At 44.2% G+C, this 14,339-nt stretch overlaps 1 protein-coding gene across 6 annotated transcripts in view; it reads left to right on the top strand.

Annotated features, from left to right (window-relative positions):
• Positions 1-14,339, top strand: part of LOC120915252 (zinc finger protein 853-like) — a 37,270-nt gene continuing 22,931 nt past the window's right edge. For 5 of the 6 annotated variants that reach the window (XM_040325616.1, XM_040325615.1, XM_040325614.1 and 2 more), the window contains exon 1: positions 7-235. The gene's annotated coding sequence lies outside the window, so the exon portion shown is untranslated. Of the gene's footprint in view, positions 236-14,339 lie in introns of all 6 variants that reach the window. The other variant, XR_005743858.1, reaches the window with a different exon arrangement.

Below are 14,339 nucleotides of genomic sequence, written 5' to 3'. Positions count from 1 at the left end.
GCACTGATGTTCCCTTCCCCCATCCAGGGACGGCCAGCATGACTCCAGCCTGTCTGTTCACCATCCCCAGGACACACACTGCCCGGGAACCGAAGTACGACTTCTTCTTTCCACTTGGCTTGTGTTTCCATCAGGACACATTCCAGTGAAGCACCCTTCTCTTCCTATGTAGAATACACACTCCCCCGACCACTCTCCAGACAGCCAGCCAGCCGAGGGAGGAGGCGGCAGACAGGTAAGGGACGAGGGGAAGACTGGTGTGTGTGACAGGGAGCGACATGAGAGCCGGGCACCCCGGGAACACCGAGGAGGGGGAGGGGAGCACATACTGCATGGATTATACCAGGAGGAGGCTCTACTCCATCTCATCTATATAATCCTTCTCATATATATATATATATATATAATCCATCTTCTTTATAGAGATCACATCATATATACTCCTTCTAATGGAGATCACATATATACTACTACTTATATATATAATCCTTCTCCTAATGATAGAGATCACATCATATAGAATCCATCTCATAGAGATCATCACATCATATATTTACTCATATATAGATATCATATATAACCCTTCTCCTCATAGAGATCACATCGTATATAACCCTTCTCCTCATAGAGATCACATCGTATATAACCCTTCTCCTCATAGAGATCACATCGTATAGAACCCTTCTCATAGAGATCACATTGTATAGAATCCTTCTCCTCATAGAGATCACATTGTATATATTACCCTTCTCCTCATAGAGATCACATCGTATAGAACCCTTCTTCTCATAGAGATCACATCGTATATAAAACCCTTCTCCTCATAGAGATCACATCATATATAACCCTTCTCCTCATAGAGATCACACCGTATAGAACCCTTCTCCTCATAGAGATTACATTGTATAGAATCCTTCTCCTCATAGAGATCACATCGTATATAACCCTTCTCCTCATAGAGATCACACCGTATAGAACCCTTCTCCTCATAGAGATCACATCGTATATAACCCTTCTTCTCATAGAGATCACATCGTATATAACCCTTCTCCTCATAGAGATCGTATCGTATATAACCCTTCTCCTCATAGAGATCACACCGTATAGAACCCTTCTCCTCATAGAGATCACATCGTATATAACCCTTCTCCTCATAGAGATCACATCGTATAGAACCCTTCTTCTCATAGAGATCACATTGTATAGAACCCTTCTCCTCATAGAGATCACATCGTATATAACCCTTCTCCTCATAGAGATCACATCGTATATAACCCTTCTCCTCATAGAGATCACATCATATATAACCCTTCTCCTCATAGAGATCACATCGTATAGAACCCTTCTTCTCATAGAGATCACATTGGATAGAACCCTTCTCCTCATAGAGATCACATCGTATAGAACCCTTCTCCTCATAGAGATCACATCGTATAGAACCCTTCTTCTCATAGAGATCACATTGTATAGAACCCTTCTCCTCATAGAGATCACATCGTATATAACCCTTCTCCTCATAGAGATCACATCATATATAACCCTTCTCCTCATAGAGATCACATCATATATAACCCTTCTTCTCATAGAGATCACATTGTATAGAACCCTTCTCCTCATAGAGATCACATCGTATAGAACCCTTCTCCTCATAGAGATCACATCGTATAGAATCCTTCTCCTCATAGAGATCACATCGTATAGAACCCTTCTCCTCATAGAGATCACATCGTATAGAACCCTTCTTCTCATAGAGATCATATAGAATCCTTCTCCTCATAGAGATCGCATCGTATGTAACCCTTCTCCTCATAGAGATCGCATCGTATATAACCCTTCTCCTCATAGAGATCACATCGTATATAACCCTTCTCCTCATAGAGATCACACCGTATAGAACCCTTCTCCTCATAGAGATCACATCGTATATAACCCTTCTCCTCATAGAGATCACATCATATATAACCCTTCTCCTCATAGAGATCACATCGTATAGAACCCTTCTCCTCATAGAGATCACATCGTATATAACCCTTCTCCTCATAGAGATCACATCGTATATAAAACCCTTCTCCTCATAGAGATCACATCGTATATAACCCTTCTCCTCATAGAGATCACATCGTATAGAACCCTTCTCATAGAGATCACATTGTATAGAATCCTTCTCCTCATAGAGATCACATTGTATATATTACCCTTCTCCTCATAGAGATCACATCGTATAGAACCCTTCTTCTCATAGAGATCACATCGTATATAAAACCCTTCTCCTCATAGAGATTACATTGTATAGAATCCTTCTCCTCATAGAGATCACACCGTATAGAACCCTTCTCCTCATAGAGATCACATCGTATAGAACCCTTCTTCTCATAGAGATCACATCGTATATAAAACCCTTCTCCTCATAGAGATCACATCATATATAACCCTTCTCCTCATAGAGATTACATTGTATAGAACCCTTCTCCTCATAGAGATTACATTGTATAGAATCCTTCTCCTCATAGAGATCACATCGTATATAACCCTTCTCCTCATAGAGATCACACCGTATAGAACCCTTCTCCTCATAGAGATCACATCGTATATAACCCTTCTCCTCATAGAGATCGTATCGTATATAACCCTTCTCCTCATAGAGATCACACCGTATAGAACCCTTCTCCTCATAGAGATCACATCGTATATAACCCTTCTCCTCATAGAGATCGTATCGTATATAACCCTTCTCCTCATAGAGATCACACCGTATAGAACCCTTCTCCTCATAGAGATCACACCGTATATAACCCTTCTCCTCATAGAGATCACACCGTATAGAACCCTTCTTCTCATAGAGATCACATTGTATAGAACCCTTCTCCTCATAGAGATCACATTGTATAGAACCCTTCTCCTCATAGAGATCACATCATATATAACCCTTCTCCTCATAGAGATCACATCGTATAGAACCCTTCTTCTCATAGAGATCACATTGTATAGAACCCTTCTCCTCATAGAGATCACATCGTATATAACCCTTCTCCTCATAGAGATCACATCATATATAACCCTTCTCCTCATAGAGATCACATCGTATAGAACCCTTCTCCTCATAGAGATCACATTGTATATATTACCCTTCTCCTCATAGAGATCACATCGTATAGAACCCTTCTTCTCATAGAGATCACATCGTATATAAAACCCTTCTCCTCATAGAGATTACATTGTATAGAATCCTTCTCCTCATAGAGATCACATCGTATATAACCCTTCTCCTCATAGAGATCGTATCGTATATAACCCTTCTCCTCATAGAGATCACATCGTATATAACCCTTCTTCTCATAGAGATCACATCGTATATAACCCTTCTCCTCATAGAGATCGTATCGTATATAACCCTTCTCCTCATAGAGATCACATCGTATATAACCCTTCTTCTCATAGAGATCACATCGTATATAACCCTTCTCCTCATAGAGATCGTATCGTATAGAACCCTTCTCCTCATAGAGATCACACCGTATATAACCCTTCTCCTCATAGAGATCACATCGTATAGAACCCTTCTTCTCATAGAGATCACATCGTATATAACCCTTCTCCTCATAGAGATCGTATCGTATATAACCCTTCTCCTCATAGAGATCACATCGTATATAACCCTTCTTCTCATAGAGATCACATCGTATATAACCCTTCTCCTCATAGAGATCGTATCGTATAGAACCCTTCTCCTCATAGAGATCACACCGTATATAACCCTTCTCCTCATAGAGATCACATCGTATAGAACCCTTCTTCTCATAGAGATCACATTGTATAGAACCCTTCTCCTCATAGAGATCGTATCGTATATAACCCTTCTCCTCATAGAGATCACATCGTATATAACCCTTCTTCTCATAGAGATCACATCGTATATAACCCTTCTCCTCATAGAGATCACATCATATATAACCCTTCTCCTCATAGAGATCACATCATATAGAACCCTTCTTCTCATAGAGATCACATTGTATAGAACCCTTCTCCTCATAGAGATCACATCGTATAGAACCCTTCTCCTCATAGAGATCACATCGTATAGAATCCTTCTCCTCATAGAGATCACATCGTATAGAACCCTTCTCCTCATAGAGATCACATCGTATAGAACCCTTCTTCTCATAGAGATCATATAGAATCCTTCTCCTCATAGAGATCGCATCGTATGTAACCCTTCTCCTCATAGAGATCGCATCGTATATAACCCTTCTCCTCATAGAGATCACATCGTATATAACCCTTCTCCTCATAGAGATCACACCGTATAGAACCCTTCTCCTCATAGAGATCACATCGTATATAACCCTTCTCCTCATAGAGATCACATCATATATAACCCTTCTCCTCATAGAGATCACATCGTATATAACCCTTCTCCTCATAGAGATCACATCGTATATAACCCTTCTCCTCATAGAGATCACACCGTATAGAACCCTTCTTCTCATAGAGATCACATCGTATAGAACCCTTCTTCTCATAGAGATCACATTGTATAGAACCCTTCTCCTCATAGAGATCACATCGTATAGAACCCTTCTCCTCATAGAGATCACATCGTATAGAACCCTTCTCCTCATAGAGATCACATCGTATATAACCCTTCTCCTCATAGAGATCACATCGTATATAATCCTTCTCATAGAGATCACATCGTATATAACCCTTCTCCTCATAGAGATCATATAGAATCCTTCTCCTCATAGATATCATATATAATCCTCCTCGTAGAGATCACATCATAATCCATCTCCTCATAGAGTTCACATTATATATAACCCTTATCCTCATAGAGATCATTCTCCTCATATATAATCCTTCTCGAGATCACATCATATATATTCCATCTCCTCATAGAGATCACACCATCTCATCTTATACAGTGCCTTGAAAAAGTATTCATACCCCTCAATTCTCCACATTTTGTCATGTTAAAATCAAAAACATAAATGTATTTTATTGGGTTCTATGTGTGATAGACCAACACAAAGTGGCACATAATTGTTTTTTTTCAAATAAATATGTGAAAAGTGTGGTGTGCATTTGTATTCAGCCCCCCCTGTCAGATTGGATGGAGAGCATCTGTGAGCAGCAATTTTCAAGTATTGCCACAGATTTTCAACTGGATTTAGGTCTGAACTTTGACTGGGCCATTCTAACATGAATATGCTTTGATCTAAACCATTTCATTGTAGCTCTGGCTGTATGTTTAGGGCCATTGTCCTGCTGGAAGGTGAACCTCCGTGCCAGTCTTACAGTGGGGATAGAAAGTTTGGGCACCCCAGGTAAAAATTTGTATTAATGTGCATAGCGAAGCCAAGGAAAGATGGAAAAATCTCCAAAATGCATCAAATTACAGATTAGACATTCTTATAATATGTCAAAAAAAAGTTAGATTTTATTTCCATCATTTACACTTTCAAAATTACAGAAAAGAAAAAAATGGCGTCTGCAAAAGTTTGGGCACCCTGCAGAATTTATAGCATGCACTGCCCCCTTTGCAAAGCTGAGCTGCCAGTGTCATGGATTGTTCTCAATCATCGTCTGGGAAGACCAGGTGATGTCAATCTGTAAGGTTTTAAATGCCCAGACTCATCTGACCTTGCCCCAACAATCCGCACCATGGCTTCTTCTAAGCAGTTGTCTATAAAACTGAAACTGAAAATAGTTGACGCTCACAAAGCTGGAGAAGGCTATAAGAAGATAGCAAAGCGTTTTCAGATGTCAATATCCTCTGTTCGGAATGTAATTAAGAAATGGCAGTCATCAGGAACAGTGGAAGTTAAAGCAAGATCTGGAAGACCAAGAAAAATATCAGACAGAACAGCTCGCAGGATTGTGAGAAAAGCAATTCAAAACCCACGTTTGACTGCACGATCCCTCCAGAAAGATCTGGCAGACACTGGAGTTGTGGTACACTATTCCACTATAAAGAGATACTTGTACAAATATGGTCTTCATGGAAGAGTCATCAGAAGAAAACCTCTTCTACTTTCTCACCACAAAAATCAGCGTTTGAACTTTGCAAATGAACATATAGACAAGCCTGATGCATTTTGGAAACAAGTTCTGTAGACCAATGAGGTTAAAATGGAACCTTTTGGCCGGAATGAGCAAAGGTAAGTTTGGAGAAGAAAGGGCACAGAATTTAATGAAAAGAACCTCTGTCCAACTGTTAAGCATGGGGGTGGATCAATCATGCTTTGGGATTGTATTGCAGCCAATGGCACAGGGAACATTTCACGAGTAGAAGGAAAAATGGATTCAATAAAATTTCAGCAAATTTTGGATGGTAACTTGATGCCATCTGTGAAAAAGCTGAAATTAAAGAGAGCATGGCTTCTACAAATGGATAATGATCCTAAACAACAGGCGTAAACTGAAGGTTTTGCCATGGCCTTCACAATCTCCTGACCTCAACATAATTGAAAATCTATGGATAGACCTTAAAAGAGCAGTGCGTGACAGACAGCCCAGAAATCTCAAGACTTTTGTAAGGAAGAATGGGCAAAGATACCTCAAACAAGAATTGAAAGACTCTTGGCTGGCTACAAAAAGCGTTTACAAGCTGTGATACTTGCCAAAGGGGGCAGTACAAGATATTAACTCTGCAGGGTGCCCAAACTTTTGCAGACGCCATTTTTCTTTCTCGTACATCACGGGACACAGAGCGGCATATTCATTACTATGTGGGTTATATGGAGTACCTTCAGGTGATGGACACTGGCAATCTCAAACAGGAAGTGCCCCTCCCTATATAACCCCCTCCCATAGGAGGAGTACCTCAGTTTTTTCGCCAGTGTCTTAGGTGTTGGTCACGGAATAGCTTGCCTCCATATCCTTAGGATTTTGGCAGGCTAACCGGATCTGTCCAGAGTGCCTCAGTGCCGAAGTGGACAGTACCCGGGCCCCAAAATCCATGGGGTTTTGCCTATAATGCCCTCTCTGGAGGGCTGGACCCCGGGCCCAGGACTTGGTGCTTTTTTCCAAAGCCAAAAGTATCCTGCTTGCCGGGGTGCTATATAGGTCCAGGACAGCGGTTCCTTCTAGGACCCCAGTGCCTGATGGTCTACTACACTACCCACGGAGATGGGAGAAGATTGGACTATGTTTGCTTGCAAACGTCCTGCGGCATGGAGCAGGTAAGTGGGGAGCCTGCGGAACTTGGTTCGACAGCGGGCTCCCCAGGGGTGATCAAAAGGGGGGGTAGCCTAAGTATGCTCTGCATAGGCACCTTGGTCACTATGTCTGTGTGTAGACAGGATGGTCGGATTCCCCCCCCCCCCATCTCTGGTTCCCCTGTCCAAGTAAGTCTTTGCTGGCCACCTGCTGCCCTGCTGGTCAGATAGGGTCATCTTTGAATCTCTTCTGGGCAAAGAACTGAGTCCTTAAGAGTCTCTGTTAGTTGCCTACCTGTCCGGGGGTTCAAATTTGCCGCCCTGCAGCCGACGGCTCGATCCTCTCTCCCTGCCTCTGTAGCGCCTGGCGCGCGTCTCCATGTGTCTCTCTCCTTCCTGACAGGCGCGCGCGCGTGCGCGGGCACGCCAAAATAGACTGTTTCGCGCCGTTCGGGAGGAGGGGGCGGAGGGAGCGCAGGAAGAGGCGTGCCTTCGCGTCTGTTAAAGAACAGACAGGCTGCATTCATGGCTCAGTCTGAGCTGATGCTGGAGGAGAGGGGACGCAGAGCGGCACTCCGGTGACCCCCGGTGGCAGGAAAGGGGTAGTACATCCTAGGCTTGGCCTATTTTCTTTCTACAGCCAAAAATTCCCCTTTGCAGCAGGTTAGAGGCCGCAAAGGATATCTGGTGGGGCCGTATGTTTTAAAAAAAAGAAAAAAAAAAAAAAAAAAGAATATATATATATATATACATTTTATTTAAAGGAACATAATATCATAGTAAAAAAAAAAAAAAAAAAAAGAGATTTTTTTTTTCCTTTGTTTTTTGAATAAACATACTCGGCCTCACCAGGGGTTTTTGGACACTAGTAATCCTGCTGTTCCCTAAACCTCTTAACTACTCCTAGCTGCAAACAGTCAGTTGTTGCATGCAGGGGTACCTCGGTATTGTATTATGGCTCCCAAAGGCTCGGGATCAAAAGGGGCAAAAAATGCCAAGAAACAAAGGGGCTCCCCCTCGGATTCTGAGGACATGAGTCAGGCTATGCCGGTACTCTCCCCACCTAATAGCCAAGTTGTGGCCGCCTTGGTTGAGCCAATAGGGGGGTCTGGTGCGGCGGCTGGCCCAGATCCACCCAACCCTGTGTTTGTCACAGAGGAAATGCTAGCTGCCTCTTTGAGTGGGCTAGAGGAAAGATTGGCGGCTATGTTCGCTAAGTCTTTACCAGGCAAGAAACGGACTAGATCCCCTTCGCCTAAATTTGTATCCTCAGATGCTGAAATTCTCTCACCGGAGGAATTAGAGTTTCAGGAGGACATACTGGACGAGAATCCAGAGGGTTCAGAAATTGAGGAATCTACTGTTGAAGAACCATTCTCAGCCTCCCAAGCGGAGAGTCTGTGGGTCCAGTCTTTGACAGATATGGTTCACTCAGCATTTAAGTTGCCTTTACCGGAGCGCCGGGGTCCGGTAGTTTCCTCTTTGGGCTCCTTAAGGGCGCCCTTGAACAACGCAGTTTTTCCGGTCCATCCTCTTTTGGAGGAATTAATTTTCCAGGATTGGGTACGACCAGACAGAATTTTTCTGCCGCCTAAAAAATTTTCTGTTATCTACCCGTTGGAAGAGAAGTTTGCCAAAAGATGGGCGCTCCCAGCTGTGGATGCTGCCATCTCATGTGTGAATAAATCACTAACTTGCCCGGTAGAAAACATTTAAATGTTTAAGGACCCGGTTGATAAACGTTTGGAGACTCTTTTAAAAGCTTCCTTTGCTACGGCAGGGGCAGTGGTACAGCCAGCAGTTGCTGCTATCGGAATCTGTCAAGCTTTAAAGGACCAGACTAAACAGATGCTTAAGGACATCCCTGCCCAGCAGGCAGAGGAGCTATCTGATATACCCAGAGCTCTATGCTTTGCGGTGGATGCTATAAAGGACTCTATTCAGCAAGCGTCTCGTTTATCACTATTTTTAGTGCATATGAGAAGACTCTTATGGTTAAAAAACTGGGCGGCCGAGCCCCCGTGCAAAAAGCTTCTGGCAGGTTTTCCCTTCCATGGAGGGCGACTCTTCGGAGAAGATCTGGATAAATACATTCAGACTATTTCGAGTGGTAAGAGTACGCTTTTACCAGTCAAAAAGAAGTTTCGGGGGCCTACATGTAAAAGGCAGCTTTCCCCGGCTTCGGGGCCCTCAAATTCCAGGCAGTACCGACGGCCTCCTGTACGATCAAACTTTAACAGCAAATCGCAGGGACAGGCCTCTGGCGGCAAGAAACCTTGGTATCGCAAACCAGCTAAGCCAGCCCCTAAGTCTGCCTTATGAAGAGGCGCCCCCACCCATGAGGGTGGGGGGAAGGCTTCACCTCTTTTCAGAGGTTTGGGAAGCCAACATCCCCGACGAATGGGTCCGGTCTACTGTGGCCGCAGGTTACAGACTAGAGTTTCTAAAAATCCCTCCTCCTCATTACCAGGAGTCAAGAGTACCAGGCGACCCTGTGAAAAAAGCCGCATTGATAGCGGCATTGAATCATCTGCTATGCCAAAAGGTGATAGTAGAAGTACCAGTCCGGGAACAGGGATTGGGGTTCTACTCCAACCTGTTTATCATCCCAAAGCCCAACGGCGATGTCAGGCCAATTTTGGACTTAAAGGGAGTGAATGCGTACCTAAAGGTCCGCTCATTCCGGATGGAAACTATTCGGTCAGCTGTCGCCGTGCTCCAGAAGGACGACTTTATGGCGTCCATAGACATAAAGGATGCTTACCTTCATGTGCCAATTTTTCAGCCACATCAAGTATTTATACGCTTCTCGGTGGCTCAACGTCATTTCCAATTTATGGCGCTCCCTTTCGGGTTGGCTACGGCCCCCCGGGTATTCACGAAGGTCCTAGCCCCAATCCTAGCCAATCTAAGGACCCAAGGAGTCACGGTCTTGGCTTATCTGGACGACCTCTTGGTTGTAGACCACTCGTCTCCTGGCCTGGAACGAGCGGTGGCCCTCACAGTTCAGTACCTCGAAAGGTTCGGCTGGGTCCTAAATCGAGACAAGTCAGCATTCCTGCCCACAAGGCAGCTGGAATATCTCGGCATGAGATTGGATACAGAACAACAAAAGGTGTTCCTACCCCTATTAAAGGTCAAGGCCATCAAAGAGCTAATACAAATAATTCTAAGAAAGAAAAGGCCAACTGTTCGCCTATGTATGCGACTACTAGGCAAGATGGTGGCCACATTCGAGGCGGTTCCGTACGCTCAGAGCCACACTCGCATCCTGCAGGCAGCCATCCTGTCAGCATGGAGCAAGAGGCCTCAGGCCTTAGAAATTCCTTTGCCACTCTCACCAAGAGTGCGGCAAAGTCTATCTTGGTGGTTAAACCCTCAGAATCTCCTGAAGGGAAAGACTTTCAGTCCTGTGACCTGGAAAATAGTAACCACAGACGCCAGCCTGTTTGGCTGGGGAGCAATGTTGGAGGGGTGCACTCGCCAGGGCACTTGGGCAGCAGCAGAGAAGCAGTTGCCCATCAATATCTTGGAGCTCAGAGCTGCTCGACTAGCCCTCAAGGCTTGGACGTCCAAATTGCAGGGGTTCCCGGTGAGAATACAATCGGACAATGCCACGGCGGTGGCATACATAAATCACCAAGGGGGAACCAAGAGTCAAGCCGCTCAGAGAGAAGTGAGCTTGATTTTCTTGTGGGCAGAAGCCCATGTGCCCTGCATATCGGCTATATTCATTCCCGGAGTGGACAACCTACAGGCGGACTTCTTAAGTCGCCAGACTCTGTTGCCGGGGGAGTGGTCTCTGCATCCACAAGTCTTTCAGACACTCTGCCAGAAATGGGGAGTGCCGGACGTGGATATCATGGCATCGAGACTGAACAAGAAGCTAGACAGGTTCATGTCCCGCACAAGGGATCCCAGGGCCTGCGGAACCGATGCGTTAGTTTGCCCTTGGCATCAGTTCAAACTTCTTTATGCATTTCCCCCGCTCCAGTTACTACCCCGCCTGCTGCGCAGGATCAGGGTGGAGCACATACCAGTCATCCTGGTAGCTCCAGCATGGCCCAGAAGGGCATGGTACTCACTAATCCTAAAGATGGTAGTGGGAGACCCTTGGACTCTTCCTCTACGGCCAGACCTGCTATCGCAAGGTCCGATCCTCCACCCTGCCTTACGGCATCTAAATTTGACGGCCTGGAGGCTGAATCCCTGATTCTCAGGGGTAGAGGTCTGTCTCAGAAAGTAATCTCTACCCTAATCAGAGCCAGGAAACCGGTCTCTAGGGTGATTTATTACAGGGTCTGGAAGGCCTATGTAGGCTGGTGTGAGTCCAAGCGATGGCTTTCTCGCAAGTTTACCATCGATAGAGTATTAAGTTTTCTCCAGCTAGGAGTGGATAAAGGATTGGCATTAAGCACAATCAAAGGACAGATTTCTGCTCTGTCAGTGTGGTTTCAGCGGCCGCTGGCCACCCACTCGCTAGTTAAGACCTTCCTTCAAGGGGTCTTGCGTATTAATCCTCCAGTTAAATCCCCGCTTTGCCCGTGGGATTTAAATCTTGTTCTGTCAAGTTTACAGAAACAACCGTTTGAGCCGTTGGCTGAAATTCCTTTGGTTTTACTGACAAGGAAGTTAGTATTTTTGGTCGCCATAGTTTCCGCAAGAAGAGTATCGGAACTGGCGGCCTTATCCTGTAAGGATCCATATCTTATTTTTCATAAGGACAAGGTCGTTCTCCGCCCTCATCCTTCCTTCCTACCAAAGGTTATATCCAGTTTTCATCTAAACCAGGATTTGGTATTACCATCCTTCTTTCCTAAACCTACTTCCAGAAAGGAAGGGTTGCTGCATACCTTGGATATTGTCAGGGCCATGAAGGCCTATCTTAAAGCTACAGAGAAAATCCGGAAAACAGATGTGTTGTTCATTTTACCGGATGGGCCCAAGAAGGGGCAGGCAGCTGCAAAATCCACCATCTCGAGATGGATTAAACAGTTAATCACTCAGGCCTACGGCTTGAAAGGGTTGCCTCCTCCGTTATCATTAAAGGCTCATTCTACTAGGGCCATGGGCGCCTCCTGGGCAGCACACCACCAGATCTCTATGGCTCAAGTTTGCAAGGCGGCAACCTGGTCTTCAGTCCACACGTTTACAAAATTCTACCAGTTGGACGTAAGAAGGAATACTGATACTGCCTTTGGGCAGGCAGTGCTGCAGGCTGCAGTTTGAGACCCTCGGATTCCGGGGGCTCCCTTTTGAGTTAAATTTAAAAATTTATTTTTTCTCAACTAAGTTGGATTTATTATGATTTGAGTATATCTCTAAATTAAATCCTTTTGTCTTGGGAAGATGTTCTCCCTCCCCTCATTGTAAGCATTGCTTTGGGACATCCCACATAGTAATGAATATGCCGCTCTGTGTCCCGTGATGTACGAGAAAGAAAAAGGGATTTTTAATACAGCTTACCTGTAAAATCCTTTTCTTGGAGTACATCACGGGACACAGAGCTCCCACCCCTCTTATAGGGACCATTTTGGGAGGCATACTGCTTGCTACAAAACTGAGGTACTCCTCCTATGGGAGGGGGTTATATAGGGAGGGGCACTTCCTGTTTGAGATTGCCAGTGTCCATCACCTGAAGGTACTCCATATAACCCATATAGTAATGAATATGCCGCTCTGTGTCCCGTGATGTACTCCAAGAAAAGGATTTTACAGGTAAGCTGTATTAAAAATCCCTTTTTTTGTTTTCTGTAATTTTGAAAGTGTAAATGATGGAAATAAAATCTAACTTTTTTTGACATATTATAAGAATGTCTAATCTGTAATTTGATGCCTTTTGGAGATTTTTCCTTGGCTTCCCTATGCACATTAATACAAATTTTTACCAGGGGTGCCCAAACTTTCGATCCCCACTGTATGTCTTTTGCAGACTGTAACAGGTTTTCTTCTATAATTGCCCTGTATTTGGCTCCATCCATCTTCCCATCAACTCTGACCAGCTTCCCTGTCCCTGCTGAAGAAAAGCATCCCCACATCATGATGCTGTCACCACCTGGTTTCACGGTGGGCATGGTGTGTTCTGGGTGATGTGCAGTGTTAGTTTTCATTTTTTTTGGTCTCATCTGACCAGAGCACCTTCTTCCACACGTTTGCTGTGTCCCCCACATGGCTTCTCGCAAACTGCAAACTGGACTTCTTATGGCTTTTTTTTCAACAATGGCTTTCTTCTTGCCACTCTTCCATAAAGGGTGGATTGCAAGACTAATGCCGCGTACACACGATTATTTTTCGGCATTAAGAAAACGTAATTTTTCAAAAACGTCATTTAAAATGATTGTGTGTGGGCTACACATAATTTTTCAGGTTATAATAAAACGACAAAAAAACGTCGTCGTTTTAAACAATGTCGTTTTTCGGGTTGTAAAAAATCATCGTGTGTGGGCAAAAAGACGTAAAAAACCCGCGCATGCTCAGAAGCAAGTTATGAGACTGGAGCGCTCGTTCTGGTAAAACTACCATTCGTAATGGAGTAAGCACATTCTTCACGCTGTAACAGACAGAAAATCGCGAATCGTCTTTTACTAACACGGAATCAGCTAAAGCAGCCCAAAGGCGAATAGAACTTCCCCTTTATAGTGCCGTCATACGTGTTGTACGTCACCGTGCTTTGCTAGATCATTTTTTAAAAACGATGGTGTGTAAGCCAGGGCTCGACAAATCCCGGGCGCCAGGTCGCCATAGAAATAGGGTCCTGTGAGCTGGCGCCATCTGGTGGTGGCCGTCGGCATTACAAGTTAAGCATTACAAGTTAAAGGGTCACTAAAGGAAAACATTTTTTGGCTGAAATGACTGTTTATTGGGTATAGAGACATAAAAGTTAACTGATTCCTTTTAAAAATGATTAAAAATTGAATTTAATCTATCATATAAGGTGCCTCTAGTTTCACTTTCGGTTTTAAAAGTACATACATGAAGTTCCGGGTGAGAGGTGAGTCGGGAAGACTCACAGAACAAAAACAAACAAATCCAGGGCAGTGTTTTGTTTTTAAAATTAATCTGATTGGTTCTGAGGAGTTTTAGACACACAGTAATGACAGCTTAGACCACCGTGATAATCTCCCAGTATGATGGTTATAAGGAAACAGGCAACCAGGAAGTGTGGAGATCACAGCAGAATTA

The sequence above is a fragment of the Rana temporaria genome, chromosome 10 (assembly GCF_905171775.1).
Source record: "Rana temporaria chromosome 10, aRanTem1.1, whole genome shotgun sequence".
NCBI classification, from domain to species: Eukaryota; Metazoa; Chordata; class Amphibia; order Anura; family Ranidae; genus Rana; species Rana temporaria.
This window is presented reverse-complemented; position numbering and strand designations above follow the sequence as displayed.